This window comes from Triturus cristatus, chromosome 3_1 (assembly GCF_964204655.1).
Source record: "Triturus cristatus chromosome 3_1, aTriCri1.1, whole genome shotgun sequence".
NCBI classification, from domain to species: Eukaryota; Metazoa; Chordata; class Amphibia; order Caudata; family Salamandridae; genus Triturus; species Triturus cristatus.
In genome coordinates this window covers 1,098,748,507-1,098,769,533 of record NC_140583.1, presented here as the reverse complement: position 1 = coordinate 1,098,769,533, position 21,027 = coordinate 1,098,748,507, and the positions used below count along the sequence as shown (strand labels likewise).

The window sequence follows — 21,027 nt, the reverse complement described above, 5'->3', positions numbered from 1 at the left end:
CTTTTTTTCAGTAATATTGTTATAGCGCCTGAACACCGTTGCAAAGGGTCTGCCTTTGGACAGCACGATGTATGGTGCTATTCTCTTTTTTAAGTAACCTTTGATCATTTGCGCAGGAAGCATTTCTTTCTGTTGGAATCAACACATTATGTAGGAGATGGTGGATTATGCGGCAAGTGTTTTGTGAACCCATACTTGAGGTGGCTTCAGTCTCTTGCTATTCCCAATCAGCAGGCGTGCATTGATCGTTGTTTCTCTCCTGAACCAAAGATAGCTTGCATCATGTACACAAGGAAATGCTTACAAGGGGATTCCCCTGAGTGAAAGGGATTTTATGTTGAATATAACAAAGTAAGGCCTTTTGCGTTTCACAAGTACCTTGCTGAGGTAAATTGGGGTATAAAATTTGCTTATGACTGTAGTAAGCCTTTGAATATTTTGTTAAATCCTCCAGATGGTGAAGGTTTGTCAAAAGATGTGAGAGTCCTGCTTGTTATATATGTTAGCTTCTTTATGGCATGCTATATTAGCTGAGTGGTCTACAGCAGTCCACCGTTGAATGTAGAAAGGATGTTATGTTATATGCAGAACCACTGGAATTATGCGGCAAGGGAGGATCACATGATGTAGCAGGGATGACCAAATTATGCAGCAAGAAAAGCCAAATTAAGCACCATAATGTGGCACTTTTTGTGATAGGAATACTTCAATGTTTTGGTATTTTGTACATGTTAACACAGTCTGGACATAGGTTTCACCTCACTAGTACTGGTTTAACATCCAAATGCAGCAATTAGTAACAGAGGGGTGACCAGTCAACCTCTGCACAGGGTCTTGCACTATTTCGCAGCATTTTTTAAGTAACTTTTCAACGTTTGAGCCGGAAATTGTTTTTGTTAAATTCTGCAGATTATGCAGCAGATGATGGATTATGCGGCAAATACAGTAAATTCATACCTATGCAGAAAATGCAGCAGCAGCACAATCACATAATTCCAGTAGTCCTGGTTATCTGGCATTTATAAAATGCCACACTGGCCATTTTCCTTGCCTTGGAACGCTGGCGGCTGTCTCATATCAGGTAAAGCCTTCTTTGGAGGTTTCCAATATGGTTCGAACATCCTGAAGTTTGCTTGCTCAAATGCACGTTATATGGAAGTCCCCCTCCTCCGCACTCTTTTTACGTGAATTGAGATTATTTGGTGTACAAAATTTGTAAACAGTTTCTCTTCCATCTGGAGTGTTATCTCAAATGGGTGTGGCTATAGCAGGCACTAAGCAATGCCTGACAGGCCTCATTTCTTTAAAGCAGCTCAATGAACAGGGCCACTGTAATTATGCGGCAGGGGAGGGTCAGATTATGCAGCAGGGTTGAGTAAATTATGTGGCAAGAAAGGGCAAATTATGCAGCATTATGTGGCACATTTTTTATACTATTACTTCATTGGTTTGTCATTTTTAAGCTTTTTAACACTGAGCATTAGTTATACCTCATTAGTAACAGTTTGACACCCAAATATTGCAATAAGTTACAGAAAGGTGACCGGTCAACCTTTGCAAAGGGCCTTTTACTGTGCGGCAACACATGTTGCTGCATTTTCACCAACTTTTGAACCGTTTGAGCTAGAAACAAAAAATTTCTATTAAAATCTGTGATTAATCGGCAGATGATGAATTATGTGTCCAATGCAGCAAACCTACAAATATGCGAAAATCGCTACAGACGCACAATTGCATAATTATAGTGGCCCTGGCAATAAGCCACCCCTCTACTCTCCCTGAAGCACCCGTTCACAGGTAGGAGGCCATTTTGTGAATCTGCATGTCATTTTGAACATTTTTCGTTCTCAGAAAAGGAATCCAAAAACAGATTTTTTGAAGTTTTGCTTCGCAAGAGCCCACGTCAGCCACGTGATTTCCCGCGCCATTTGATCCGTTCCCACGCATTCCTGCCCTCAGAGATAGTAAACTTTGCGCTTAAAGCGATTACTTAATCTTGACGAAATCCCGTGTTAAGCAAGGCGATTAAGTGAGCAGGCCGTGCATCATCGTGCAGCCAGGTGGGTGATTACACCGAATTGCAATCTCTCTTTCAGGGCCCAGGGAAGAACCCTGCAATCGTAAGCGCCCTAATTACGCAAACAGCATGCTAACAACAAGCCGTTTGCATATACCCTGAAAGAGATGCATTGCAGGTTGGGCTGGGCCCCCTTTTTTTACTTAACTCGCCCCCAATCCCCCACCCAACATGCTCGTCCCCAGGCAGGATGATGCATGGGGGTTATTAGGAGGCACCAAAAACCCAGGTGCGGGAGATGGATAACTCCTCCCTGCCCACGCCCAACCTCCGGCCCCGTAAAGGCAAAAACCCTACATCTTCGTCAAAGGGCTGTGCTACTTTCTCGAAAAGGAGAACAGCAGGTAATTGAACAATTGTGTGCAAGGCCGACCCAGTCTCCGCGGTCAGGTGTCGAAGGAGATCCGCACAGCACTGGTAGGCGATTGCTCATTGGACAGTTTGCATTTGCCGGCTATATGAGACCCGCTCCCCAATTATGGTTGTCTTTTACAATCGTGCTGGACAAATACTGTAGACGTTTTACTGTGCAATACCTATTGCCCTGGGCAACAGACAGCACTCTTGAAAGATTTGCTTTTGTGAGTGGTCGACCAATTCGTGCCAGTGCTTGTTTTTTTATTATTACACATGCAGCTGTATTTACCTTGGCATCTAATGATATTTGACAATTTTTGCAGCAGATTTTGATGAATGTATGCCCGTAGCACCCTTTGAATGATTTTTGCTCAAATGTGAATTGTGGAATTGTGTCATTCACATTTGACACAACACTCCTAGCAAATGTATACCTCAGGGGCGCAACTAGACCCAAACTTCGGGGGGGGGGGTTCTGGGCTGACGTGCCAATACACCGTTTCTCTCTAGAGCAGCTTTCTGACAAACATTTTCATGTTTTTTATAGTTTACTCACACTCAGTTCCGTGATCTGCATGGTACACGTTCTTTGTAGCAGGCACATTAACCCTCAGCGCTGTGTGGGTGGCAGGAGTGCCCATGTGAGTGCACGGTGAGTGATGCAACAGTGTGAGAGTAGGGTAAGAGCCCTTTTAGCTCTATGGGTGTTGCACGCCTGGTATACCTTCTAAGGAAATAAGACCATTGACTCTTATCCCAGGCACAAATGTATCAACCTGTTCTAATGACACGCAGAAGAGCAGTATTGCTACCTGTCCTGTTGTAATGTTTTTTTTTTTTTTTTAAATGTTTTTATTAGAAACCTTTATTACACGATAAAATACATACAAGGGCCTACAACCACCAAGGCCGGCCGCTATAGAGCCCGAGGGCCCGCAATGCGACGCCACACATTCAAATGAACCAGAGGCAGAGCTCCCGGTAGTTCGTGAGTACATGCAACAGGCCGTGGCCATAGGCCAGGAGCAATCGGAAAAAACAGTTTCATTTTCTATTAAATACAAAACACACTCAAGGCAATGAGAGTCCGAAATAGCAGCGTGCTCTTCCCAGGACGGGGAACAACGTACAGTGTCCAAAGCAGTTCTTGACTGGAAGCGGTAGCGGGGGGCAACGGGAAGACAAAGCATGGAACACACCTCACACAATCCCGCAGAATGTGTGGCTAGGGGGACAAAGCAATATCGACCTCTAATGGCAGAGGCGGGGTGCAGATACGTCCACGATATAAATTCCATGGACCCCATACCTTAGTCCATTTCTGTTGTAATGTTTTGAAACTGGATTCACCGATTTCTTGTAACTGTTGGTTTAGCACATAATACAGATCTTTTGTGCAAGAATTTTTGTAACAGTAGAATCAATGCACATGGTGCACGCAAGTGCGTGCTTTGGAGGCATAGTTTAGGTATAAATTCATGCTTCCACCCCAATGCAAGATACAAAAACTCCACAAACTTTGCCTGTTCAGAAATTACCTTCGGGAGTGACACATCGCACCTACTAAAATAATTTTAAGGCTTGGCTTTTAAACAAATAGTTATGTTTGGCTCATTGCAAAATACCTCTGGCCAAGGGAAATTCTCACATTTCTGTTGAGTGTCCCATAAATTTGAATGCCTGCGGCAAATCTGTGGTGCCATAAAAATATGCTTTTGCAGTGTGACTTCGCGGTACCTGTGTACATTCTACCTGCGGCCACCTCCAGGTGTTTCCAAATGCCTCCGAGCGGCTCAAGCAGAACTCTTGATCCAATAGGGTTGATGTTTCCATACCTGGTTTACAAGGTAGGATTGTTGCTTTTTTATTGAACTATGACTAGGATCCTGTAAGAAGCTCTGCCTTATAGTCACTACACTTGGCAGAAGTTGAGGGATGTGCAGACCTTGAACAAGCCGCATGCAGCTGTCCCACAAATTCCTGCCTGCTTGCTTTAGAATGTATTTATTTTTGTGTTTTATAGTGCGCTACTTGTAGCCTTTTGATTACTTCAGAGCATAGATTGGGATAAGTAAGAAAACAAGCGACCAGAGAAAGGTCGTGACCCCTATCCAATCAGGTAGGTCGAGTGGAGTCCAAAAGGCGCATTTATAAAGCATGTCTGAATATTTCGGTTTATAGGAGTCTCCTGAAGAGCATGTGATTGGGTCTTGATCTCAAGAAGGAGGGTGGGACGGCTTTAGGACATTCCAGTTTTGGGCCTTGTACTCCCATGGGTCTACCACCATGTTTCATTCGCTTAAACAACAGTTGCTGGATCAAGTCAGTTGAATGTTAGATGACACACCGTTGTGACCAAAAGATTAAAGAAAAACACTACAGGAAATTTTCAGGGTAGAAAGGTCTTTAAGATGACCCATATGTTTCATTCTCATGAATGGCACTTGGTTGTTTATCGTCAGACGTGTGTTACCTGGTGACAAAGGCAGGCTTTAACCATGAGACTTAAATGAGTGTCACGAGACACACACAGTCTAAGGTAAACCAAGTTACTTACACCACTGGGCTTAGACAGCCCTAAACCATGAGAGTCCAACAAGACCAGACCATGGAGCTCAGTCAGGCGTGCTGTGTGTGGACCATGAGACTCAGACAAGCGCAGACCATGGAGCACAGTCGGGCATGCTGTGGGACTCGGGCAGGCGTTGACCATGCCAAGCACAGACCATGGAGCTCAGTCGGGCGTGCTATGGAACTCACGCTGGCGTGGACCATGGGACCTGCATAAGCCAAGACCATGGAGCTCAGTCAGGCATACTGTGGCACTCAGGCAGGCATGGACGTTGGGAACTACCCAAGCCTAGATCATGGATTTTAGTCGGGTGTTCTATGGAACTCAGGCAGGCGTGGACCAGGGGGCCTACACAAGCCCAGACCATGGAGATCAGTCAGGCGTGCTACTGAACTTGGGCAGGCTTAGACCAGGGGACCTACACAAACCCAGACCATGGAGGTTAGTCGGGCATGCTTTAGAACTCACACAGTCATGGACCATGGGACCTACCCAAGCCCAGAACATGGAGGTGAGTCGGGCATGCTGTGGAACTCGGGCAGTGGTGGACCATGGGACTTACACAAGTCCAGACCATGGAGCTCAGTCGGTGTGCTGTGGGACTCGGGCAGGCATGGACCATGGGATCTACACCGGCCAAGACCATTCAGCTCAGTCGAGCGTGCTGTGGGACTCGGGCAGGCATGGACCATGTGACCTACACAAGCCCAGACCATGGAGCTCAGTCGGGCATAATATCGAACTCAGGCTTGCGTGGACCAGGGGAACTACACAAACACAGACCATGGAGCTCAGTCGGGGGTGCTGTGGGACTTGGGCAGGTGTGGACAATGGGCCCTGCATAAGCCCAGACCATGGAACTCAGTCAGGCATACTGTGGGACGCAGGCGTGGACCTTGGTACTAACCCAAGCCTAGATCATGGAGCTTAGTGGGGTGTTCTACGGAACTCAGGCAGGTGTGGACCTGGAGGCCTATACAAGCCCAGACCATGGAACTAAGTCGGGCATGCTGTGGGACTCGGGCAGGCGTGGACCATGGGACCTATACAAGCCCAGACCATGGAGCTCAGTCGGCCGTGCTGTGGGACTCGGGCAGGCATTGACCATGGGATCCACACCGGCAAAGACCATGGAGCTCAGTCGGGCGTGCTGTGGGACTTGGGCATATGTGGACGATGGGACCCTCACAAGCTCAGAACATGGAGCTCAGTCGGCCGTGCTGTGGGACTCGGGCAGGCATTAACCATGGGATCACACCGGCAAAGACCATGGAGCTCAGTCGGGCGTGCTGTGGGACTTGGGCATGTGTGGACGATGGGACCCTCACAAGCTCAGAACATGGAGCTCAGTCAGGTGTGCTGTGGGATTCGGGCAGGCATTGACCATGGGATCCACACCGGCAAAGACCATGGAGCTCAGTCGGGCGTGCTGTGGGACTTGGGCATGTGTGGACGATGGGACCCTCACATCCTCAGAACATGGAGCTCAGTCAGGTGTGCTGTGGGACTCGGGCAGGCGTGGACCTTGGGACCTACACCGGCCCAGACAATGGGACTTAGCTAGGCCTACAATGGAAATGGAACTTGTTTATATGCGGATACTGGAAAAATTTAATTGTATCAACCAGGTTGTTAATTTCTGCATGTTATCAGAGACTAAGCTGTCAGAAGTACGGCTCTGAGCAAGGACTGACGAGGCTTCCAGCATGAGGCATACAGTAGTCTGGTTATGTTTAGATGTCCTCCGAGCACTGAGTCACAACCCCACCACTCATTGAAGAAGCGGCAACATCTGGGTTCCTTTAAACTGCAAAGCACAAAAAAAGACGCCGGAAACGCGGGTGACTCGGAATACAACAGACAGCTGCCGCAATATTTCAAATACAAACATTTGGATTTGCTCATTGCCCCATCCAGCCGGGCGGTTTTAATCATCGTCAGACCGGGCGGAGTTAGCTTCACTTTTTTAAAAGCTTTGGCACATACTTGTGTTATTAGGACATACGCCAACGAGTTCTGGAGGAATTTCCTGCCTGATTTTAATTCCACCCAACACCCCCCCCCCCCCCTTTTTTTTTTTTGCACAGTGAGACAGAAAAGCTTTTTAATTACAATGCTGTGGGTCAGCCCTTCAGGATATCATTGTTCTGATTAAGCACTTCCTGTTCTGAGCAGCGCGCGAGCTGAGAGTGGCAGGCCTTAGCGCCTCCAGTACTTGGGCCTTTTGTCACAAGTATAGTTTACTGAAGCTGCAAGCTTTCCCCGACCCTGTCAACATAGGTTGGCAGACAAGCTTCCATCGAGGCGGGATGTTCTATTTTAACTCAGCCAGAGAGGAGCCTCAGATATTTGACAGGAGTGTGCTAAGTAGCAAAGTTTAATACAATTAAAATATTGGCTCTTTCTTAACAATCTCGTGCCTAAATGTACCGTTAACAGAAAGCAATATTTAATGTGCTCATTATTCAACCTTGTTAATTTGTTAAAGCAAATGTGATTTTGTTTCGTGGTGGTACACCTTGACCGTACATTTTATCTTCTGGTGTTTTCATTCATAATAGCTTGCTTCATTGTACATTCACGTATAACTTGCTTTAGTTGCTGAATTAGTTTATGAAGAAACTTTATAATAAAATGAGGTGCAAAGATGTTTCTGTAACTTTTGTCTAACTTTCGCAAAGTTGGCGGGAAAAATGGGCAACTCTGCGAAGAATTTGCCTTTAATAATTGTGTCGTGCAATCATAAATTGTGCACAATTTTTTTAACTGTACCAAAATGGTTTCGCATTGGATACATGTTGAGAAAACCGATATGCCCTGGCTATTAATTGTGCTAAATGTCGATATATCAAACCTGTCAACATTTACTGGGGTTGGAGTGGAGAGCATGGCCTGTAAATTCCAAGAGGTGGAACAATGGTGCACCACCTTCCTCATGTAATAACCCATTTCGATGAGGAAAACTTGACATTAGAGGTATTGACTATACCTGGTAACCACTGCGCTGTGTGCTTTTGGTATCTCCCATGTACGGTAAAGACCACGCCTCCATCCCGCCCACTTGCAGTTGGGGTATTAATGGTGATTATACTATTATGTATATAAAAACTTAGCAATGGATAAACATGAAGAGAAAAATATGCAAACACTGGCTATTGTGCAAAGGAAAACTGCAAAAGATAAACTTGCCGAGAAATGTTATGCATACATTTTCAAGATTGGCTGCATTCGATCAGAGTGAAAATGATCTTGCTGTTTGGCGAAAAGCCCTGCAAAGCGGGATAAAAAATACATTGGCGAATTCAAAGGTAAAGCACGAAACATTAGTAAAGGGCAAAACAAATTTCACAAAATCTTGATGGCGACAAATAAAAGATTCTCACACACCTAATTTTAAAAAGTGCCTCCATTTTCTTTTTTTATTCGCATGGTGACGGTTGAGGCACTGGGGTCCTGTAATAGTCAGGCAGGGTGTGCTACAGCATTGAGTCTTTGCTCAGCCTCTACCGAGGAATTTAGGATCAGACGATCTAATATAATCGAGCCTTGGGCATGTCTGCTGGGAGCTGAGGCTAAAAAAACAATGAAAAGCAGCTTCTATCTCACTTTGAAGGCTGACTTGGACTGTCAGCAATTGACTTTCCTTTTTGGAAGAGGAAGTCTTAAAATTCCATGCCTGTACATTTGAAAGTCATTGTTTCTTTTCTACAAAGTTTAAATGATGTCATCAATTTAAGTCTGGAAAATAATCGACTTTATAAAAAGATCTGAGAAGAAAGAGAACATTGGTTTTATGTAGTATTTATTTCAGCCCATATGGTATTTTTATTAACTAACAATTGGAGTTCAGTTCTGTAGCTTTCTGCAGTCATGCTTGCTCTAGGTCAGGTGGAGTGACACAGACGATGAACTGAACTTAAAAAGTAATTTATAATAGCAGACACTGTCAAACCTCCTCAATAGAAGTAACCGTCTCTAAAATGTGACAGCTTTTCCCAATGAACTGGGCCGATCATGTTTTAGGCAACGATGCACTTTGCCACCTTTGTAATATTCTTTATCTCACTGGCCATGACATAGCCGTCAGTCTTTGTGTAGACGATCCAACCTGCTTTGCTCAATCATAGGGTCAAAACGTTGTTGCAGTGCAAAAATATCAACCCAAAATTCTTTCCAAATTGTCTATGGAATCTTAAGCTGGTTTATCCATTCAGTTTTACCAAAGTATTTTCCAACTGACCTTTTGATTGTATTCTTATTGAATACAGAATATAATCAAATAAATCTCACCGACCACCATAAGAATTGTTATTAAGAATCCATTAGCGCACACATTCAGCAAATATAAACTTGTTTTTGTTGACGTTTAAAGGGTTCACCTTCAAAGAAGCTTTCTTTACCCAAGCAGCCACAGTGAATTGGAAATGCCATGTCCTCTGTAATTAATATTATGTACAACATATCAGTTGTTGCATGCACAGAGCTGAAATGGCTGCACATGGATATGTTTTGAGGGTTCTTTCAGGGTTTTTGGTAGAGTGAAATGTAAAGTCTTGCACCTAGAGCATTTCAGCTTTTGCCTGATTCTCTCTACCTTCTGTGGCTTCTAAAAGAAACCGATTCCCTTATCATGTCATGGAGCCAAGTTCAAACTCTGTGCCAAACCACTAAGATGTTTCTCCCTACGAGTCCCAGATACGTACATGTGAAGGAAGTAAACTGATTGGTTTGTTGTGCTTGGTTGCCCATCCTAACAATGCCTACTTCCTTCTAAGCTTCGTCGACAGGCGAGTCCATTGATTCTCCATAGATATAATAGGAATACTAAAAGTACTTGCAAAAGAAAGTTTAGTTTACTCCTTTAGGAGTATCCAGGTTCTTTGCCACCATTTATGGTCCACCGAGAGTGGACCACAGCATCTTGTTTTTTTAAGGATGCCCAGGGGGATCCCACAAATTGATGCTTGGTGAGATTTAGATACTTACACGCCACCATTTGTAGATGGCAGTGTGTAGGAGGAGGGTGCGTGCTTGAGTCCTAGAATCTAGGATTTTTTAACTTACCCATAACCGTCCTCTGAATCGATGCCTGAGGGTGGATTTGGTATACTCGTACAGAATCCTTGATGCAGATGAAGTTTCATGTATTCAAGGGAAGGCTTGTGTGCTGGCTGTCTTCCCAATGCCAACCTTTAGTTTTAATCTAACATTTGTGTAAATGGCGGTTTTCTGTGTAAAATAAATGCTAACCAATACAATCTCGGGGAATAAAATGGTGTGTTCTCTTTTATTGTTGTGCTGGGTGTTCACAGGTTGCCTGGTTCAAGGACTGATGTGCACGGAAGTGAAAAAACCAAAATCAGTACTGTGGGGTGGAAACCGGCAAGTTACATATAGATCGGTGCAGCTGATGCATCAAACCCCATAGGTTTCTTACCATTCACTGCATTGAGATTAGTGTCACTCTTCGAAAATATGTTCTCATTTGGGCTGAGAAGCCCTTTGTTCTTCTTCCTGTAGAAGAAATGTTTCCACATTGCAGGAAAGGCACTGCTAATGCAATGATTTAAGGTTGTCTCATCTCTAGTATGATTAGCTTTTGCCTTCCTCAATTTTTCTCTGCGTTGTTTTTTTAGTCCTTTACTCATTAGGGGTTAAAAAAAACTACTAGCAGGGCCACTAATAACCAATCGGATCAAACATTATTTAAAGATCTGCACAACGGTTACAACTGACACTCTGCAAAACATAGTTGAGCAACCCTACATTGCTACATTCAGTCAGTTAGAAAGCAATATCTGTGCCCAGGTAATGTAAACATCCCCAATTGATGAACTAGAGAAGGGTTGTACCTGCAGTAGAAAATTAAACCTTAAAGTATTTAATTGTGATTAAAAAAAGATGGGAAAATGATTAGTTATCACAAAGATGTTCTCTTTCACTATTTACAAAAGTTCCTGTTTACCTTAGGGGATACTGCTCTGAAAGCAGCACTTATTTCAGAGGCCATCTAAGAATTCCAAACGTGTTTCACTGCTTCTTAAATTCTCTAGTGTGTACCCCAAGGTAGCCTTATGTGTGATACATTCATGATAAATATCGAGTATGCTGTACTGTTCTGTAAGGCTGGTTCATAATACAGTGGTGTTTTTAAGCTTCTATACAAATAGAACTCTTTAATTGTTTTTGTAACGCATTTGTAATACATTGTGAATGGGATTTGCTGCACAAATAGTCTAATTGCTAAAGACAAATGTGTATTTTAAAAGCAATCCGATTTATTTTACGTTAATGCAAGATAACATGTCAAACGTAGCTGTGTAATATTGACCCCGAATGTGATTCCATTTGATTGCATTATTGTGCTGCAAAATGTGGCATTTCTTTCCACACAAAATGCCTTTCCTTGAGGCCATGTTGTATAAACTCTGACTCTCAGATTGACCCTCCATTGCCACATTAATCCAGAGGATTTTACTATAAATACGAGCAGGCACATCGGAGTTGTACTGGATGAATACCTACAGTTCACCTAGGAGAACGTGAGCTCTTTGTATGTGCTACAGTCCCTTCTGTCACAGTGCGCATGCTCTGCCTTCGCACGTGCTGGTCCTCTCCTATGGCTGTTCCAACGCGCATGCTCTGCCTTCGCACGTGCTGGTCCTCTCCCATGGCTGTTCCAACGCGCATGCTCTGCCTTCGGCACGTGCTGGTCCTCTCCTATGTCGTGCCGCCAGCAATTTAAAGAAACATTTCAGTTTCAATTCTAAAGACAACCCTGTGCTCTGCTCATTATTTATTGGAAACCAGAGCAAACACCTTCACCGCAAGACAAATTGAGCGAGTGCTGAAAGAGGCGCTGCTGGGTAGTGTGCCTTGGGGCATCTCTGGGTAAATGGGATAAAAACAGGCACCTCTCTCCAGAGCCCGCTGCCTTTGTTCCTCCTCAGGAGCCGGAACAATGGAGCTGTCTGGGTGATGGAAGAAACCTGCTTGGTCAGTCCCCTTAAAGCAGGCTCATCTCACTGCCAGAGAGAGGCCTTGCCTTGCTGCAGAAACGCCTGGCCCGAGGCCCCCCTTAAAGCTACAGTATTATGCTCCACTGAGGCGTTTGGAAGGTTTTATTTCCCATTGTGCGAAAAGGGCTTTATTTTCGATAGACAATTTTATAGCAAAGGTAAGCGTTTGTAAAATTGCAATGCACCTGCACGAGAAGTATAGAACCATAAAGGAAGCCGAACACACAACTCACACCTGCCAAGTGGTACTTTGTCACGTTTGGCAATGTCAGCCAGACCTGTCATTTGAACCAGTAGCACTTTGCATTCCAGAACACATCGTTGCACTTTCATCGATACAAGTATGGGATTAAAAATACCAGCATGCAGTGTGTGGTTTGCCAAAAGTCAGCACTGATTGTGGCTGATCCACAAGATAATGGCTCATGTGGCAGCAGTTCACTGCAGAGTTGGAAATGAACAAGCAAGTTGTGCTTGCCTAAGTGGGCTTGGCCACACCCATGGCAGGGTGAAGCAGATTCACGATAAGTTTAAGGTCCACCCTGATAAACTGGCAGAAGCTCCAGATGTGCAGTTTCCAACTTGGTGAGGAATGGATGGATTCCTCATGGCTTCTTGCCTGTGCCACTTAGCTTGGTGAAGCATGCTCCTGGTGAGTTGGGTAGTGCTTCTGAGGGACCCACTGGGCATTTAAGTCTTGAGCAGGGCCCTATGGCCTAGGACTTGCTCCAGGCAGGCGGATGGTGTTCCTAATGAGATCTCTGTGGCTACTGCAAGGGTTGGGTTGGTTCAGAGCGGGTGGGTCGCCACAAGCTCTGTGCGTATGACGTGATCATAGTGGCTCTTGAGAGGCACTAGTGAGGCTCAATGAGCTCTGTGGCTGCTAGTAGATAACCGTGGGCTTTTAGTGGTTGGGCCTGTCTCTTGGCCTTGTTGGACTCCTGATGGGCAATGTGGGGTTTGTGGTAGGGCTGCTTGGCCATCCATTGAGATAGGATAGTCTACTGGACTGAAGGTGGCTTTTGGTAAACTTGGGAAAGCCTCTGATTGGCCAAGCTGAGCTACTGGATGGCTATCTGTGGCTCCAAGATGGTTGATGGAGAGTCCATGCTGGCAGATGTGGGATCCTGGCTGGCAAGAGTGTAGCCCTGATTGGCTGGTATGGGCTGAGCGAGGATCCTACCATGCAGAGAGTGGCACTTGGAGGCGTGTCGCACAGGCATGTGTTTGTGTGCTTGTCAATGCAGGCTGCTGGTGTGCTGGTATTGGTGCCTGTGTCTAGGGTTGCCTCCGGGCACGTCAGAATAGGCTATTGGAAAAATGTGTTCCTGGGTTTCGTGAAATAGGGTAGTGCTCATAGACTACTGGCATGGGCTTCTGGGTGTGTCGGAATGAAGGAATTTCAGAGTAGTGCAGGTTAGCATTGTACTGAGGTGGAATCCTGGTGGGCTCGAGAGTTCTCATTGCTAACTGTTTCGGGGCATTAGCAGACCACCGTTGTCTCCTTAATGACTGGAATGAACTCCTGTCAGACTGGACAGGGCGATTAGCACACTGGTGTGGGCTCCTTAAAGACCGGAGTGGGCTGTTTGCAGATTGGAGTGGACCCCGTCAGGCAGAAGTGGACTTTTGGCAGACTGATTTTGACTTGCCAGACTGGAATAGGCTCCTGGCAGAGACCGTGGGGTCTGTACAGACTGGATATGTTTCCTGATAGACTCAGTGGGCTATTTGCAGACTGGAGTGGGCCCTGGCACATCGGAGTTGACTCTTGGCAGACTGAGGTGTGCTTTTGACCATCTGAGTTGGGTTTGCTGCTGATTGAAAACGTCTCTTTCTAAGAAAAGACCAATAGAACCATTTGTAGCTGATAGTTTGTAAATAGGCTCCCTAAAATTGGCCATCTTGGTTATTGCGTACACATTCAATGAATTAGGGGCATTGGTTAGAAAACAGGGAGACTGCAGACACTGGGCAGGTAAGAGAGAATTGGGTCTGTGAAAGGAAATTGAGAGCTACTAGGCAATTCAAGGTGAGTGGTGGTGTCCTATTAGAGAGACCCATTCTCATTCAGGAAGTCCTAGGCTGACTGCCTAGCATTTGACATGGGGACGCTTTGAGGCACTGTGGGGGTGGGATGCGTGGGAACTGGTTATTGAAACAAGGGCAGGAAGAGACATCAGATAGCATTAATCTGGGAAATAGTAACACTGCTATTAATTGCACTTAAAAATGTAGAAGTGGAGAGGGAAGCGCTAAATTAAGCTGCCTTTTATTATTATATCAGTAGTAGTTGCAGTAGTAGTAGTAGTAGCAGTATCATCATAAGTGCTTTGGATCAGTCTGATGGATGCAGATTGGGGGCAGACACTTGAGAATGGACAGTTGGAAGAGATCTCTTATTTTGCCCCAACTATTTGATGGAAATGTGGGAGGAGGAACAAAAGTTATCAAAACATTTCTGTCAAAGGCAGACTAAAAAAATCAGTGAGCATTTCGGTTAAGCTTTTAGGTGGCTAGCGTAATTACTAAAATTCCATTAATTACTGTATGAGAATTTGTCACGCCTTGTTTATTTGGAGAAATACCTTGTCATGGGGGGCTACATGAAAGGTTTGCAGGGGCCAGAAACTTGTAGGCGGGATATTTTTTTCTGTTGTATTTTCAGTGGGTAATTTTGTATCCTCCTAATACACAACATATCATTGAATACTGGATTTGTTTTTGTACACAAATATCGTTTTCTATCATGCCACTGTGATGGTCTTGAGATGAGCCTTTCTACATTTTAAATTGAATGAGATGCACAAATTGCTTTACCCAACGGTGTTTTTCTCATTGTGGCCAAAGGTTCAGCATTTGAACAGAAATGAATCCCTCTCTGGTAGTTTTGGTCGAATAAGTTGCAGTTCTGGGCCCTTGTTTCCCGAGGACCCCTTAATTCAAAATGTTCTCTCCATCCGCTCTGGACATGACTTCATCCGATGAGAATTTGGGGCGTTCCTGGCGGGCCTGCTTCATCATCATCCACTGACCCCATTTTTCGCTGCTCTTTGTCTCTCGCCTTGCCTGACCCGGATCCTTCTGTCCCCTGCACCGAGTCACCCTGGCCATTATTAATGCTGCATTAACTTTGGCTTCACTTTCGCTATTTTTTTTTCTCCGGGAGCTCATTTAGTCATGGCAGATCACTTAACCAAGAGCGTCCTGACTGTGGCTGCATAACATTAACTGACTAGTTTGACCTCCCTGTCTGCTCACCCCCATCCTTCTCTTCAGCACCATCAGGCTCCGCAAAACCACCCAGTTTTTGTTTTTTATAAATTGTTAAGCATCAACATAGATAACATTTTATTGATGTATTTATTATAGATATTTACATCAGGGGAACCTCGCCATAGGTGCAGCATAGTGCTTTTACATATGATATAACAGTGTATGTCCACTTTGAAGAAATAAAAAACACAGGAGAGAGGAAGGGGATATTCCGGCTTTAAGATTCAAATTTGTTTCCGATGAATGCGTTTTCAACTGTTTTCACAAAGCCAGCCAGTTCATGTGAGTCTGACTTCTGCAGGGAGGTGGTTCCAGACTTGAAGTGCTTGGCATGAGAAGGCCCGATTAAGAGTTTGTGAGTTTATTTCCTTCTGTTCTGTCTGTGTTCTATTAAAAACAAAAAACATAAAAGCAGCAATTTAGTCTTCTTTAGTTTATCTATTCCCACTGTGAGCTATAATTTCTATGCCAATATCTGTATTATTGATAGCTCAGAAGTAGCGCATGCATTTGCAAATCCAGTAGGTCTGACATTGGCCGCTAGCCTATTGACTTTGTCAGCCCCCCCCCCCTATTTTTTTACAAACTTTTATACTTTGGGAAAGCTGCAGGGGGCCCCATCAATATAAAAAAATGCCTTAAGTAAAAACAATTGTTTTGTTTATAAAGCACGTGTTGCCTAACTAGACCCTGGCACTTGAAGGAACTACTTTGTGGGTGTTCTCCTTGTGAAAGGGAAACATGCTGTCACAGTTAAGTTAGTCAAGCCTGAATTGGGCAGATTCATTGCCTTTGCTGTAGTGGATGGAAGAAAACTGTGAAAGAGAAAATAACAGACCAATGGACCAATGAATCAATCAGTAGACTTGTAGAGCGCTTCTTGTCACTAGTGAGGGTATCCATGCGCCGGCAGGGTCCCAGTTGATTAGCCGAATAGACAGGTCTTCTGGGGCTTTTGGAACTCTGGTTGAAGAGGACTGTCTGAAAGCCCCTTTAAGTAGTATATTATACATATATTTTTTAGTATAATCAAAAGATCTTGATCCCAGTTCCAACAAACAGCCTACGAGAGCTGTTGGCACTGGCAATTTTTTGGGAGCCACGCTTACAGCAGCACGTATGCTTTGCAGTGAGTTTAAAGCTAATTTTAAAAAGTGTATGAATCAACCAGGCCTAATGTCCTTTTTTTTTTTTAAAGTGCATCAGCGCTGGATGTTATACAGCATGGCTACAATTTATTACTAAACGCGGCAATTACCATGCTGCACAGAATGAACAGAAGGCAATGGCAGAGCCAATAGTGCCAGGCGCGACCTATTGGTTTTGCCAATGCTTTTTAGGTCTGTGCACAGCACCCCTGTGATTCTGAGCATATCAGTTATTCTTCCCATGAATGAAAAAAAAACATTTCACACTTGGCCAAAAATCCTGTCATAAAAAGGAATTGCCCCACCTGCTTTATGTAAAATACATTTGGAAACAGACAACATAGGTTGTCATAATAAAAGCAGATAACATGTCACATTAAACATCCATTTCAAATTAGAAAAGGGCTTCTTTTGAAGTGTTTGTTGCATAGTAAAACTTAGCTACAAAAGACAAGTGGTTCAACAAGAACAACAGGGAAGAAGAAAAAAAATAAAAGTAAGTGCCTCAATTACCGCGCACTCATCAGAAGGACAGCAATCAAGCTGAACCATTCAGTACTTGTTCCATGCTCCAGCTGAAAGAAGAGGAAGTGAAGCACGTAAGCGCTAGCCAATCAGAAGGCAGCAAATAAGAATGCCAATAAAAACCAATGAATGTTAAGCAGTGTGCAGGTTACAAGCCCCTTGTTTTATTCAATATCTCTCGCAACTAAGAGTTCAAGCAGTGCGTGCACTGTCTCAGAAGAGACCAAAAAGGGTATGATTCATACTAAAACACAAACAGCTGCATGTGTACATAGGTGTTAGCACTGTAATGCTAAAGTTTTACAGCCAAATTATTGTTTTAATTTATAGGGTCACTTAATACAACAAAATTGCTCAGACATTAAATTGGGAGTATACATATATCATTTAAATAGGTGTTGAAATGTAATCGTTGAAACGTATTCCTGTCAGCCAACCAAAAAAAGAAACCAGTATCCAATCAAAAAGAAGTAGTGGTAAATGGAATGTAAAAATAAAAATAATAGAACCAAGAATCCTATCTATAACCCATAATACAATATTTACTTCTGGGAACCGACTCCTAAAGGACTAGGGCTCTTATTCAAACTTCACTCCAAGGGGCAATTTACAGGATGGCTCAATGTCTAAAGGGTACAACATTTCCTTTCCCAAGCGTTCATTTTACTGAGCACTAAAATCTATTTAGCCGAACCAAGACTACCACTCTCAGTGCATTATGATGTTAACTGAAAGCCAGGGCTGAAAACTTGGCGCCATATTACATTATATATGAGCTCATGATGCCCTATTTGACGTGTATGCTCCAGTGTGTGTGACGCATCTCACACTGGGGCATCCAAGTAGGAGTTCATTTACTTCATATTGGGTCGGCCACGTGGGAATGAATACATCTCACAAAGGGACAGCCACTTGGGAGTACAATCAACTCATACTGGGGCATACATGTGGGAGTGCTTTCACCTCACACAGGAACATACATATGGGAGTGCTTTCAGCTCACTGGGCATACATGTGGGAGTGCTTTCACCTCACACTGGAACATACATATGGGAGTGCTTTCACCTCACACTGGGGCACACAGATGGCAGTGCTTTCACCTCAGGCTGAGTGATACAAGTGGGAGTGCTTTTGCCTCACACCTCGGCATCCAGGTGGGAGTGAATTCACCTCACACTTTGCGCATGCAAGAGGGAGTGCCTTCACCTCACCCCGGGGCATACACGTGGAAGTGCCTTCACCCTTCACCTCAGACTGAGACATACAAATGGTAGTGCTTTCACCTCACACCTGGGCATCCAGATAGGAGTGCATTCACCTAATCCTTAGGCATGCTTGTGGGAGTGCATTGACGCCACATTGGGGCATACACACAGGAGTGCATTCACCTCATACTTGGGCATACATGTGGGAGTGCATTCATGCCTCACTTGGGCAGACAAGAGGAAGTGCATTCACCACACACTGGGGCAGACATGTGGGAGTGTATTCGCCTCAGATTGGGGCATACAAGAGGGAATGCTTTCACCTCACTCCTAGGCATCCATGTGAAAGTGCATTTATCTCACATTGTGGCATTTATGTGGGTGTGCATTCATGCCACACTTAGGCATTGAAGAAGTAGTGCATTCACCTTACACTGGGGCATACACGTGGGAGTGCATTCACCTCAGAATGGGGCACACAAGTAGGAGTGCTTTCACCTCACACTTGGGCAGCATGCATGTTGTTGTGCATTCACACCACAACGGGGCATACACGTGGGAGTGCATTCACCTCAGAATGGGGCATACACGTGGGAGTGCATTCACCTCAGAATGGGGCGCACAAGTAGGAGTGCTTACACCTTACACTTGGGCAGCATGCAGGTTGTGGTGCATTCACGCCACGCCGGGGCATACACGTGGGAGTGCATTCACCTCAGAATGGCGCACACAAGTAGGAGTTCTTTCATCTCACACTTGGGCAGCATGCATGTAGTTGTGCATTCACGCCACACCGGGGCATACACGCTTGAGCAGCATCCTTGTTGTTGTGCATTCACGCCACACCGGGGCATACACGTGGGAGTGCATTCACCTCAGAATGGGGCACACAAGTAGGAGTGCTTTGACCTTACACTTGAGCAGCATGCATGTTGTTGTGCATTCACGCCACGCCGGGGCATACACGTGGGAGTGCATTCACCTCAGAATGTGGCAACTAACTGTCCCGATAGCACAAAGTGAGCTTTTAAATGCCTGTGGCCTCCACAGCCACTCTCTCGATGTGTATTTCCGCTATTACTACATGCTCTTTATTGGGCAGCTGTTGGTACAACAGTCCAGCTGCTCTTCCAGGGACCAATCTCCCCAAAAAACAGGCTGCGGAGTGGATGCACGTGGTCTACCTCTGCACGTGGTCTACCTCATATTTCAGAGATTATATCCTCCCCACAGGGGACTATGGAGCAGATGCACAGGAAGGTAAATATACTCTCACCCAACCACCCACACCCACCCCCACTTCCTGAAGATCGAGGGCTCAGTGACAGGCAAGGAAGTCCATGTACTTGTCTTGAGGGCTAAGTCCTGCAAAGAACAGAGTGGTGGTAGAGGTCGCTGCGCCCGTCTCTTCGCAGACCCCCGGGACCCAATAATTCATTACGTAGCCCTTGCAGCCCTTCTTTCCTTTCATTTGTATTAAAAAATCACTACCTGCAGATTATGGAATTAAATTCCTCTCGAGGTCCGGAAGCTGGTTAATCGTCTAGGTTCCAGAACAACTTCAAAGACTTGGTAGCTTCGCATTCCTTCCCCGTTCCAGAGTGTGTAAGAGGGTCATGGGCATGCCACGTGCGCGCCATTTTGTTTGTGAGCGTTCTGCACATGCGCAACGGCAGCGAGCACCCCTTCACAGAAGTACCACTTCTGGCTTGATTCCTGTGCATTGTCTACCACAGAGAGCGGGATACACGTGTTCTTTCCTGAGAGCAAAAAAACGCTGGGGACTTTGGTAAATAAGGACCAGGTGTCCCTGGTGGCGAGGACAGTTCTGGTCACCCAGCATTACGTTCATCAGACCTGCCAGTGTTTGCAGGTCATATCCAGTCAGCCCTGGTTTGGGAAAATTATTGTCTCGTCAAGGTACACTGTTAAACTCATTTGACCTCTATATAGTTTATAGCAAAAGTTCTATATGCAACTATTTTTAATTCATTATTCCTTGTTTCCACAGTACATAAGTTTTAGTTCACTCAATGTTTTTAATTGTCCTCTGATACTTATGTGTTGGCTTGTACTTGGTTGCATTATTTCAAAATAAAATCTATGTTTAAACTTAAAACCCATTTGACCGGTAATTAACGTGTATATGTAAAGGGCATGTTCACTCCACAGATGTTTTTAATTACCCAGCTAGAGTGTATTCATTTTATCGGCCTCAGAAGGATGAAAAGCTGAGTGCTCCTTCCAGGGTTTGAACGTGTGAGCATGAGATCAGAACACACTCACGGAGTGGCTGCATGAGTCCACTCGTCCACCAGACCCAGAATGCATTTGTCATTGGTTAAGGTTGCGTGCCAATGGTGGGAACATGTAAAATAATGTAAAAGTGGCACTGGGATAATTGCCCTAATGTCAAGGATACTTTGGGTAATATTCAGCTTCCGGAATGTTTGTTAGCAGTGAAGGAGGCTGCTTTGTGTTAATGAAAACCTGGACTGCAGCAAGGTGCATTCCTGGTTCGCCCCATGCCTTGTATGCACATTGCCGAGAGTGCTATGTTACTTTTGCTCTTCCCTCTTGTCCGGTAACGCTGTGCTGCTCTGGGGGTAACTGCACTGCTCTGAGTGCAGGCCCTGTACACTGAGCACCACCGCCCATTGCATAGGTCACTTCTCTGCTGTTCCAGCCTTTCGGATTCCAACCCATAGAACAGTGGATGGGACAGATAACCCAGTAGGTTGAGCACTTGCGGTCGATAACGTGTAATCGGCAAGCACACATTCAGGTCGGTCAACACCAAATGTTTAGGTTAATACAAAGCGTACTGTTGGTTTATTTGATAATAGCG

General features: G+C 44.8%; 1 protein-coding gene and 1 pseudogene across 1 annotated transcript in view; both read left to right on the top strand.

Moving 5' to 3' along the window:
* GLI2 (GLI family zinc finger 2) overlaps positions 1-21,027 on the top strand; it is a 231,520-nt gene that overhangs the window by 37,611 nt on the left and 172,882 nt on the right. The window lies entirely within an intron of this gene.
* Positions 1,405-1,482, top strand: LOC146861584 (small nucleolar RNA SNORD36; annotated as a pseudogene).